This window comes from Pelophylax lessonae (assembly GCF_965119305.1).
Source record: "Pelophylax lessonae genome assembly, chromosome: 13".
NCBI classification, from domain to species: domain Eukaryota; kingdom Metazoa; phylum Chordata; class Amphibia; order Anura; family Ranidae; genus Pelophylax; species Pelophylax lessonae.
Genome location: NC_138780.1, coordinates 96,295,730 through 96,308,374, shown reverse-complemented (window position 1 = coordinate 96,308,374; position 12,645 = coordinate 96,295,730). Strand labels below are relative to the sequence as shown.

Genomic DNA, 12,645 nt, shown 5'->3' with positions numbered 1-12,645 from the left:
CAGCTACAGCTCGATCAGCCTGCACAGTAACACTGGCAATCCAAATGCTACTACAGGGAAACAACTGTACAGTGGATGATCCAGACAGCCTACACCTCCACCAACGATAAGCCTCTTACCAGATCCAATTGATCACTGCTCGCACAGTGATTAAACTTTGGGAGTTTAAAGCTTTCTTGATCACTGTGCGAGCAGCGATCAACTAGATCTGGTAAGAGGCTTATCGTTGCATGTGGTGGAGGTGTAGGCTGTCTGGATCACCCACTGTACAGATGCTTCTTCATCTCTGCACACCAAGGAGTTAATGCAAATGGACTGATATATACTGTGGACTGATCATTTATTGTGGATTATAAATTTAGCACTGCATTTGTATACCTTCATTATTGTTATCATTTATTTGATTGATGCTGGCTACTATCCCTTAGCTGGAAGCGTGTTTTTTTTCACTTTTTACTACAGGGAAACGTTCGCCCCACTGCTACCTACTGGAGCTTAGCATGCATTCCACCAAGAACGGGATGTGATGTCACTGGTTATCCGCTGCAACAGACCGTAACCCGACCCCTCCATGCATTTTGCCATATGGGCATCCTCAGGAAGTCTTGTTGCTGCCATTTTTCCGGAGACCTTTATAACCGCAGCCCTTTTTCTATTGGTGGACGTGTCCTCTGCCTAGATATTGTAAAAATCCTGATTTTGTTTATTACATATATATATATATATATATATATATACACATACATATATATATATATATATATATATATATATATATATATACATATACACACATACATATACACACACTCACACATTATATATATATATATATATATATATATATATATATATATATATATATATATATATATATATATACACACACACACATACATACTGTGACAGGAAGTCAGGTAAATCTGGGGATGTTGTCACAGACAGGAGATACATGTCTGCTTGGTTTGGACAATTCATTACTATAGGGTGTCGGCTGCAAAGGTAGCCAGGACGGCTTAAGGAAGTTGAAAGGCCTTCAGCTGTTCAGAATGAGGAAGTTAAGGCCTCTATAATTTGTCCAGAGGAAGTCTATGGATTGCTGCCTCCCGACGCTGTGTGAGCTGGGGAGAGGAGGACAGTCAGATGTGTGCCTCCCGACGCTGTGTGAGCATGGGAGAAGAATTGCCCCCTGAAGCTGTGTGAGCATGGGAGAAGGATTGCCCCTGAAGCTGTGTGAGCATGGGGGAAGACCTCCTGGAGTGATGTGCGCTGAGGAGGGTAAAAAGTGTGATGACTTCTCAAGGTGAGAAAATGAACTATTTCTATGTGAAGAGTGTGAAGAGAAAAACCAATGGATGTTTTCTATGTGAAAGGAGAGTCAAATGAACATGTGCTGTGTGAAGAGAAAAGGGACATTCTATATGTGAAGAGATAATAAATGGACTATTGATAGTCTGCTGTATGATCAGCCAAGTCTGCCCAACAGTAGGTTGGGGACAGACTTCCTTTGATAGGTTCCTGTGTGTGAGAAGGTAGCCGCCCACAGTGGCAAGGATTTATTTTTGTGTTTTATTTTATTTTGGATGTTTTTGACGCTTGCAGTCTGGTGAAGAAAATTGCTTGAATAAACCAAACTGTTGTTTGCAACCACTTCTCGGCTATCTCCTTGTGTAACGAAACCCCCAAGGGGGTCATCCACACCCGCCACCGAGCTAATCCCTCACATATGGTGGAGGTATGCATTGGGCAGAAGCAGAGATCCCTGCAAAGAAGTGCATATGTTCTATGAACTTTGTCTGGTGCATGAGATTGCACAATCTATGTGTGCAGGAGAGGAAATCCTGAAAGAGAAAAAACTACTTGTTTTAAAGAGACAGTGGTCTCAAAAAGTTTCGATGAACTTTGTCTGGTGCATGAGATTGCATAAACTGTGTCTGCAGGAAAGGAGATCCTGCAAGAGAGAGAAAAACTACTAGTTTTAAAGAGACAGTGGTCTCAAAAATTTTTTGCTGGACTGTGAAAAATTTATTGTGGAGTAATTGAAGATGGGAGAACAAAACGCCTGAAAGATGCAAAGATAGCTGAAATGAGAGACTGGATTCTATGGATGGAGGGGATGTTACCACCTGAACGAGCCCCATCCATGCCTGAACGGAGTCTGCTAAAAAGAGAAGATGTTGTCCCTAGCAACACTGAGGCAAAAGTGGATTTTCAGCGGAGCTTTGCAGCTCAACAACAGGCTCACCAAGAGAGTATGGCAGGCTGGAAACAGACGCCAGCAGCAAATGGAGGCCATCGGTTTGGAGGAAACCGAGTATATGTGCAGGGCTGAGCTGGATGCCTTGCAACGGAGAATGGAAGAAAAGGAACACGCCCTGGAGTTGCTTAGGATGGAGCATAGAAACTTGCAGGCTCAGGTGTTCCAGTGGGAAGAATCCACTGCTCTTCTTTTTTCCGAGTTACAAAAACGTAGAGAGACTATAATGGGGAAAGATACCATCCTCATGGAAAAGGAAATTGAAATTCAGACTTTGCAGGAGCAAAGTAAGGGTGATATGTTGGAGTTGCGTAATCAGCTGACAAAAAGTCTTCAGTCTTTGGAAGCTACAAAAATAGACCTGCAGGATGTGCAGGAACAGAATGTCGCTCTGAAAACGATAAAGGAGAAAGAAGCCTGTGTGGCAGAATTAAAGTCTCATTCCCAGAAACTAGCCAATGAGGTGAAGGCTCTTATGCAGGGAAAAGCAGATTGCGAACATAAGAGGGAAAAAGTAGAGGCACAGCTTCTGGAATCGCAAGTCAAGGTGTCAGAAGGTGACCGATTGTGTGCTAAGCTGTCAGAGAAGGCAAACCAACTGCAGGTTGAGTTGGACAATGTCACAAATCAGCTTTCTCAAGCAGACAGCAAACCTAGAGAAATTGCCAAAGATTTCTCTATCTTGGAATCGCAGCTGCAAGACACTCAGGAACTCTTACAGGAAGAGAGGTGTCAAAGGCTGAGTTTTAGCACAAAGCTCAAACAAATGGAAGATGAGAAAAATGGTGTCCTGGAACAATTAAAGGAGGAGGAGGAAGCAAAGAAAAACCTATCAGAGCAAGTCGCAACACTGCAAGCTCAGATAGGAGATATGAAAAAACGCATGGAAGAAAGCGTTGGTTCATTAGAAATTGTTGAAAATGTGAAAAAGAAGTTTGATCAGATGCTTGGTGAGGAGAAGACTGTCTGCAAAATATGCAGAAGAACGCGACCGCGCAGAAGTGGAGAAGCGTGATAGAGAGCAAAGCCCTGTTCTTGGCTCGCAATTTGGAGGAAGCTCTAGAGTGTAAGGTTGAACTAGAAAGAGTTAACAAGCAGCTGTGTACAGAAATGGAAGATTTGGTCAGCTCCAAGGATGATGTTGTGAAAAGCGTTCAGGAGCTAGAAAAGTCTAAGCGAACCTTAGAACAGCAAGTAGAAGAGATGAAGATTCCGTTGCAGGAACTTGAAAAGGAATTACAGGCAACAGAGGATCTGTCCCAAAGAGGGGTAGTGTGCCTGATGCAGTTAATAAAAGGATCAGTGTTTTGGGGTCTGTCCTGAGTGAGCATCAGAAATGTGATGACATGTTGCTTGAATCACCCCTTTGGAATAAACAGTTCCTTCAAAAACTTCAAGCATTGGAAAAAGTATCAGAGCTTCAGCAAACAAAGGAGCTGTGTAAGAAATGTGATGATTTCTCAGTTCAGGCTGAAAACCTAGTGGAGAAAACTAAGTGATATAAAACTTGGAGAAAAAAGCAAACACCACCTAGTGGAGAAAACTAAGGCTGTTGGTGAAAACGTGAAGCAAATGAATAAGTGCCTTTCAGGGAATATTTCCAAAATGGAACTGGTGAAAGACAGGTGGCAGAAGTTTGATCGTGATCTTGAGATGCATTCCATGTGGAGTTCAGATAGAGAAAAGGAACTAGGTGACCTTGAGCGGTCAAATAGTTCAGCAGATATGCAATTCAACCAAAAGCAAGGAAATACTAAAGGAGCTACAAGGGAAAAGTAGTGCAATAGCAGAAAGTGCATTGAAGAAACCTGTAATAGACTGTGTTGCAGTTCCATGCTTCTTCACTGATGCAGAGAGGAGGTCTGTAATGGATACCACCCAGATCGCTGGGTTCAACTGTCTTTGGCTAATTCATGAAGCTACTGCCTTTGACCCATATGATGGTGGAAGGAAAGTTGATAAAGTACAGATATTTCTTGGAACAAAGCCAAGTGAAGCAGAGGTTCTCAAAGTTTTGTGGAAATCATTTATTGATTGCAGAAAGCAAGCTAAGCTCAAGAATGTTGAAGACATTAAGACTAGCACAATTGAGTTGCCTATGGATCACGGTCCTCCATGGTGGATAGGACAGACGGTTATGCAGGACAAACTTGAGAAGGAGCGAAATGGCAAAAATGCAGTGGAAGAAGATGTATATGAGATAAGAGACAAACTGTGTGGCATTTATGAGAAATCTGTCAATGAAGATGACAGAAACAGTTTCATCCTGAAGCTTGAAGATACTAAGAGGCTTATCAGTGAGAGTCAAGTGAAGTGACTGACACATGCGTGCCTGGAAAACTGTGTGCCAACCCTAGGGTTGAAACAAGAGGGGGGGGGGGTATGTGACAGGAAGTCAGGTAAATCTGGGGATGTTGTCACAGACCGGAGATACATGTCTGCTTGGTTTAGACAATTCATTACTATATGGTGTCGGCTGCAAAGGTAGCCAGGACGGCTTAAGGAAGTCGAAAGGCCTTTAGCTGTTCAGAATGAGGAAGTTAAGGCCTCTATAATTTGTCCAGAGGAAGTCTATGGATTGCTGCCTCCTGACGCTGTGTGAGCTGGGGAGAGGAGGACAGTCAGATGTGTGCCTCCCGACGCTGTGTGAGCATGGGAGAAGGATTGCCCCCTGAAGCTGTGTGAGCATGGGGAAGACCTCCTGGAGTGATGTGCGCTGAGGAGGGTAAAAAGTGTGAAGACTTCTCAAGGTGAGAAAATGAACTATTTCTATGTGAAGAGTGTGAAGAGAAAAACCAATGGATGTTTTCTATGTGAAAGGAGAGTCCAATGAACATGTGCTGTGTGAAGAGAAAAGGGACATTCTCTATGTGAAGAGATAATAAATGGACTAGTCTGCTATATGATCAGCCAAGTCTGCCCAACAGTAGGTTGGGGACAGACTTCCTTAGATAGGTTCCTGTGTGTGAGAAGGTAGCCGCCCACAGTGGCAAGAATTTATTTTTGTGTTTTATTTTATTTTGGATGTTTTTGACGCTTGCAGTCTGGTGAAGAAAATTGCATGAATAAACCAAACTGTTGTTTGCAACCACTTCTCGGCTATCTCCTTGTGTAACGAACCCCCCAAAGGGGTCATCCACAACCGCCACCGAGCTAATCCCTCACAATACATACATACACACACACACACACACATATATATATATATATATATATATATATATATATATATATATGTATACACACACACACAGTATCGCACAAAAAAGGGAGTACACTCCTCACGTTTTTTTAAATATTTTATATCTTTTCATGTGACCACACTGTAGAAATGACACTTAGCTACAATGTAAAGTAGTGAGTGTACAGCTTGTAAAACAGTTTAAATTTGATTTGCTGTCCCCTCAAAATAACTTAACACACAGCCATTAATGTCTAAATCGCTGACAACAAAAGTGAGTACACCCCAAAGTGAAAATGTCCAAATTGGGCCCGATCAGCCATTTTCCATCCCGTGTCATGTGACTTGTTAGCGTTACAAGGTCTCAGGTGTGAACGGGGAGCAGGTGTGTTAATTTTTGTGTTATCGCTCTCACTCTCTCATACTGGTCACTGGCAGTTCAACATGGCACCTCATGGCAAAGAGCTCCCTGAGGATTTAAAAAAAAAAAAAAAAAGAAAAAATTGTTGCTCTACATAAAAAAGGCCTAGGCTATAAGAAGATTGGCAAGACCCTGAAACTGAGCTGCAGCATGGTGGCCAAGACCATACAGTTTACCAGGACAGGTTCCACTCAGAACCTGTCCTCGCCATGGTCGACCAGAGAGGTTGAGTGCACGTGCTCAGCGTCATATCCAGAGGTTGTCTTTGGGAAATAGACGTATGAGTGCTGCCAGCATTGCTGCAGAAGTTGAAGGGGTGGAGGGTCAGCCTGTCAGTGCTCAGACCATCTGCCGAAAACTGCATCAAATTAGTCTGTATGGCTGTCGTCCCAAAGGGAAGCCTTTTCTAAAGATAATGCACAAGAAAGCCCTCAAACAAACAATTTGCTAAGACAAACAGACTAAGGACATTGATTATTGGAACCATGTCCTGTGGTCTGATGAGACCAACATAAATGTATTTGGTTCAGATGGCGTCAAGCGTGTGTGGCGGCAACCAGGTGAGGAGTACAAAGAGAAGTGTGTCACAAGTGTGTCTTGCCTATAGTCAAGCATGGTGATGGGAGTGTCATGGTCTGGGGCTGCATGAGTGCTGCCGGCACTGGGGAGCTACACTTCATTGAGGGAACCATGAATGCCAACATATACTGTGACATACTGAAGCAGAGCATGATCCCCTCAGTTCGGAGACTGGGCCGCAGGGCAGTATTCCAACATGAAAACGACCCCAAACCTCCAAGATGACCACTGTTTTGCTAAAGAAACTGAGGGTAAAGGTGATGGACTGGCCAAGCAGACCTAAACCCTTTTGAGCATCTTTTGGGGTATCCTCAAAAGAAAGGTGGAGGAGCGCAAGGTCTCTAACATCCACCAGCTCCATGATGTCATCATGGAGGAGTGGAAGAGTACTCCAGTGGCAACCTGTGAAGCTTTGGTGAACTCCATGCCCAAGAGGGTTAAGGCAGTGCTGGAAAACAATGGTGGCAACACAAAATATTGACATAGGGGTGTACTCAATTTTGTTGCCAGCGGTTTAGACATTAATGGCTGTGTGTGGAGTTATTTTGAGGGGACAGCAAATTTACACTGTTATACAAGCTGTACACATTATTTTACATTGTAGCAAAGTGTCATATGAAAAGATATAAAATATTTACAAAAATGTGAGGGGTCTACTCACTTTTGTGAGATACTGTATAAGTATAATACACACATACACTACCGTTCAAAAGTTTGAGGTCACCCAGACAATTTCATGTTTTCAATGAAAACTCACACTTTTATTAATGAAATGAGTTGCAAAATGAATAGAAAACATAGTCAAGACATTGACGAGGTTAGAAATAATGATTTTTATTTGAAATAATAGTTTTGTCCTTCAATCTTTGCTTTCATCAAAGAATTCTTAATTTGCAGCAGTTACAGCCTTGCAGACCTTTGGCATTCTAGCTGTCAATTTGTTGAGGTACTCTGAAGAAATGTCACCCCTTGCTTCCTGAAGCACCTCCCACAAGTTAGATTGGCTTCTTACATACCATACAGTCAAGCTGCTCCCACAACAGCTCAACAGGGTTGAAGTCTGGTGACTGCGCTGGCCACTTCATTACAGACAGAAAACCAGCTGACTGCTTTTTCCCCTTAATAGTTCTAGCAGTTTGGGTCGATGTCCCGTTGTAGGAGGAAATTGGCTCCAATCAAGCGTTGTCCACAGGGTATGACATGGCGTTGCAAAATGGAGTGATAGCCTTCCTTATTCAAAATCCCTTTCACCTTGTACAAATCTCCCACTTTACCAGCACCAAAGCAGCCCCAGACCATCACTTTACCTCCACCATGCTTGACAGATGGCGTCAGGCACTCCTCCAGCATCTGTTCACTTGTTCTGAGTCTCACAAATGTTCTTCTGTGTGATCCAAAAACCTCAAACTCAGATTCGTCTGTCCATAACACTTTTTTTCCCATCTTCCTCTGTCCAATGTCTGTGTTCTTTTGCCCATCTTAATCTTTACCTTTTATTGGCCAGTCTCAGATATGGCTTTTTCTTTGCCACTCTGCCTAGAAGGCCAGCATCCCGGAGTCGCCTCTTCACTGTGGACGTTGAGATTGGCAGTTTGCGGGTACCATTTAATGAAGTTGAGGACCTGTGAGGCGTCTATTTCTCAAACTAGAGACTCTAACGTACTTGTCTTCTTGCTTAGTTGTGCACCAGGGCCTTCCACTTCTCTTTCTATTCTGGTTAGAGTCCATTTGTGTTGTTCTCTGGAGGGAGTAGTACACACCGTTGTAGGAAATCTTCAGTGTTTAGGCAATTTCTCGCATGGAATAGCATTCATTTTTCAGAACCAGAATAGACTGTCGAGTTACAGAAGAAAGTTTTCTTTTTCTGGTCATTTTGAGAGTATAATCGAACCCACAAATGCTGATGCTCCAGATACTCAACTAGCTCAAAGGAAGCCCAGTTTTATTGCTTCTCTAATCAGCACCACAGTTTTCAGCTGTGCTAACATAATTTCACAAGGGTTTTGAATTCATCAAATAGCCTTTTAACGCGATTAGCTAACACAATGTACCATTAGAACACAGGAAGGATGGTTGCTGGAAATGGGCCTCTGTACAACTATGTAGAAATTCCATTAAAAACCAGCCGTTTCCAGCTAGAATAGTCATTTACCACAACAATGTCTAGACTATATGTCTAAATAAATTTAACGTTATCTTCATTGAAAAAAACAGTGCTTTTCGTTAAAAAAATAAGGACATTTCTAAGTGACCCCAAACTATTGAACAGTAGCATATATATTATATATATATATATATATATGTATATATACACACACATACATATACACACACACACAGATATATATATATATATATATATATATATATATATATCCGTCTCCTTTTACCTCCCATAGTGGTTTGCCAATTTAGAAGGGGATATTATCTTTTGGACAAGTTATTAGTGTTGTTACCTAGTTTTAATCCCTTAACTTTAGCACTGCTATTCAAGCTGGCACTGCTCTTACAGTTTAAATCACACTATACAAATAACATTGATTAAAATCCTTACAAACTGTTTGACAAACCATATCATATTTAAAATGTATAAAATTCATGTGGCAAATCTCATTTACTTATTTATATACTATCCTATTACTTACTTACTTCCATAGCCTATACATAGCCATTCCATTTAGCATCCTATTTAAATACTGCTCTCTAGTGACTCTTTCATATAGTACATCCCATAAATCCCTATTGATTACATTATACACATATTTCCTTACATATTAACCACTTCTGGACAGGGCCTTTTTCTGACTCCTGTTTACAAGTTAAAATCATTTTTTTTTTGCTAGAAAATTACTTAGCACCCCGTAACATTACATATTTTTTTTAGCAGAGACCCTAGGGAATAAAATGGAGATCATTGCAATATTTTTTATCACACCGTTTTTGTGTAGCAGTCTTACAAATGCAATTTGTTTTTGAAAAAATTTAATTTTTTTAAGTTAAAAAATAAGAAAACTGTAAAGTTAGCCCAATGTTTTTCTATAACGTGAAAGATAACGTTACGCTGAGCAAACAGATAGCCAACGTGTCATGCTTCAAAATTGCACACGCTAGTGGAATGGCGACAAACACTGGTACTTAAAAATCCACATAGCCGACAATTTATACATTTCTACAGGTTACCAGTTTAGAGTTACAGAGTAGGTCTAGAGCTCAAATTATTGCTCTCGCTCTAACGATCACGGCGATACCACATGTGTGGTTTGAACATCGTTTACATATGTGGGCACGACTTGCGTATGCGTCCGCTTCTGCGGGCGAGCTAATGGGGACGGGGCGCTTAAATTTTTTTCCTATTTTATCTTTTATTTTTACACTTTTTAATAAAAAAAAAATAAAAAATAAATGTAAACTTTTATTCCTATTACAAGGAATGTAAACATCCCTTGTAATAGAAATAGGCATGACAGAACCTCTTTAATGTAAGATCTGGGGTCAAAAGATCTCACATCCACACTACAATAGAAAAAAAAAAAAAAGTATTTTTTTTTTCATTATGAAAAAAAATGGGCTCTTTACATCCGTTGCAAGGAATGCAAGGAACGTATGACGTTGCTCTGGTCCTCTAAGGCCATAGAGTCGAGCAAGGGCCATTTGCCCTGACTCTACTTCCTGCCTGAACCTCTCCCGCCGCCCATAAGGGTGATCCTGTGGCAAATACACCGCTGGGACCACCCTTATGTTAAAGCGGACCGCGCCTAATAAAAAAAAAATACCGGGGTTTTGGCAGCTATCTGCTGCCATAACCCCGGTATTTAACATCAAAATACCGTCGTAAAACTGCGGCAGGCAGTCCGTAAGTGGTTAACAATTCTTTACCCCCTCTATATCCATTTTATCTGCACCCACCCCCCCCCCCAGCCATCCCTATTTATATAGTGTAGAAACAGGGATAGTGTAACGATGTACCTATAAGTGTTGTACGTTCCCCTTTCCATATTTGTCCATTTATATAATGTACTGTTGTGGCCTATACAAATTAAACCTTACCCCTTTTATACTTGCAACCTCTAATCTTCGCGACGGGTGCATATATCTAGAAGTCATTGAGGAAACAGTTAAGGTCAATATCCAAGTTTAACCCTACTGGACTTCTTGTCACTTACCCTCCAGTATTTATAAATTCTGTCTATCCCAAAAAAAAAAAAAACACATTGATGTGAGATCCCTATTGTGACACTATGCTGTCTATTCCCCTTTTTTTTTTTAACATTGTTGAAATGTTCCCCCAATGCGTTTAGACAGACACCGTGTTGTTCTTTCCACATATTTTAATCCACATGGGCAAATTAGCAAATATGTTACAAATTAGGCACCACAGGTTATGTATGAACTTATCCATTTTGTACTCCTACTTTTCGGATGATGTGAAAACTTCTACAATTTTTTCTCTTCTCACTAGCTGTCCTACAGATGAACAAATTGGTCCTTGGGAATAGCTCTTACCCAGCTTGGGTGGTGGAAACTTTGTGTAGATATGTACCCATTCCTATTCATTGTTTTGAAATTAGTTCTGGTACTACGTTTTTTTATCCTTTCTAAAAATTTCTAAATCCAGGACGTCACATCTGGTTCTTGGTGTAACGCACGCTGGGCTCCAGTAGGTAACAGCTGGGTTAATGGTTCCCTGTAGCCGGGACTGCCAGTGTTACTGTGCAGGCTGATCGAGCTGGTGCCAGTCTGGGCACATTTTAAAGTAAGCGCATTTTATGTAGAGATAATTTTAGGAATACATTTTATTAAAAACCGGTATTGCACGATCATGCTGTGATTTGTTCATTTTTGGCACTTGGTGTTAACTGCTTGATGGGAGAATACTACCTTTGGAGAAGTGTTTGGATATTGTTGAAGAAATTCTGACCACCACATCTGATCATATTGGTTTATATAAAATACCGGCTATTTTACCCTTTAGGCCAGCTAAAGTTGATAAGCGGATCTGAGCGCAATGGCTCAGATCCGCCGGTCGCTTCTGGCCTTTCAGGGGAAGTTACCACAGCGGAACCACAGTGAGGATCCTCTGATACTGACAGCGGCGCACTTGTGCCCTTACCTGCTGTGTGCTCTCCCCCCCGCGCATTCCGTTTTCTAGAAGAGATTGCTTACTTTAAAGGCAAGAAACACATTAAGGAAAAAAACCCTGTGCCCTCCACCCCTTTGCAAAGCTGTGATCCAGCACTCAGGGGCTATCACAGCTCAATAACCAAAACTAACCCAGATACCAGTGCCTGCAATACCTGCATCCATGTACCCACAGTGACTCACGTGCCCAGCAGGAAGCCTGCTATTTGTACGTTCCAGCCGCCTCACAGGAGCCCCATGTGAAAGGAACCCGCTTCCTTAAATAACATGCCAGTGCACATCTGTTGTGTCACATACATGCTCACTTACTCCATGTGCACATTCCTGGCGGAGGCCGCTCCTGTGCGTGCCCTTTGTTGGCTTTGTGGCCCGCCAAGCTCCACTGACCGGCTGGCAGCTCCTTCAGTATGTGAGGAATGCTAAAATAGCCAGGTATGCTTTCAAGTAAAATACAAGTCTGGAAACATGACACTATCGCCATCTAGTGGGGAAACACAGTAATGGCAACTGGCAAGTATCTGGCGGATAGTGCACAAACATGTACATGCATATAAAGGCATATAACCCCCCCTTTTTTTTAAAAAAAAAAAAGAAAGGGGAATCATCTTACCAATCCAGCCACAGAATCTTGCCTATAGACAAAGATCCAACCTTCACGATGGCCCTGTCACCCATGGACCTTCAAGGACCAGGTCCCCATTATATCATGGGGTCCACACCCTTGGAACTGTACAGCACCCTGCTGGAAATAAACCTTTGAAACTACTGACCAGGTTTCCAATACACAGGGTCCAGCACCAAAAAGGTTGCATTACAGGAAAAACCCTGCTCACTTCTTCTCTGAGGCTGGAGTACCATCCATTTTAGCAATCCGAAATGATCCGATTCCACACTCCCTTAAATTCCAATAGGACCTCCTTTTTTTTTTTTGGGACCATTATAATTGGACAGCTTAACAGCCATGATCAGCACCTCCAAAAAAAAATGTAGGCACTTCCTATATGGGAGAAGTTACATAGATGGGGACTCCCTGTCTGTTGGATTTGCCAGTGTCCATTCACCCATAGG

General features: G+C 41.9%; 1 protein-coding gene across 2 annotated transcripts in view; it reads right to left on the bottom strand.

Annotated features, from left to right (window-relative positions):
* Positions 1-12,645, bottom strand: part of HECTD1 (HECT domain E3 ubiquitin protein ligase 1) — a 321,546-nt gene that overhangs the window by 172,664 nt on the left and 136,237 nt on the right. The gene's annotated exons all lie outside the window — the stretch shown is intronic.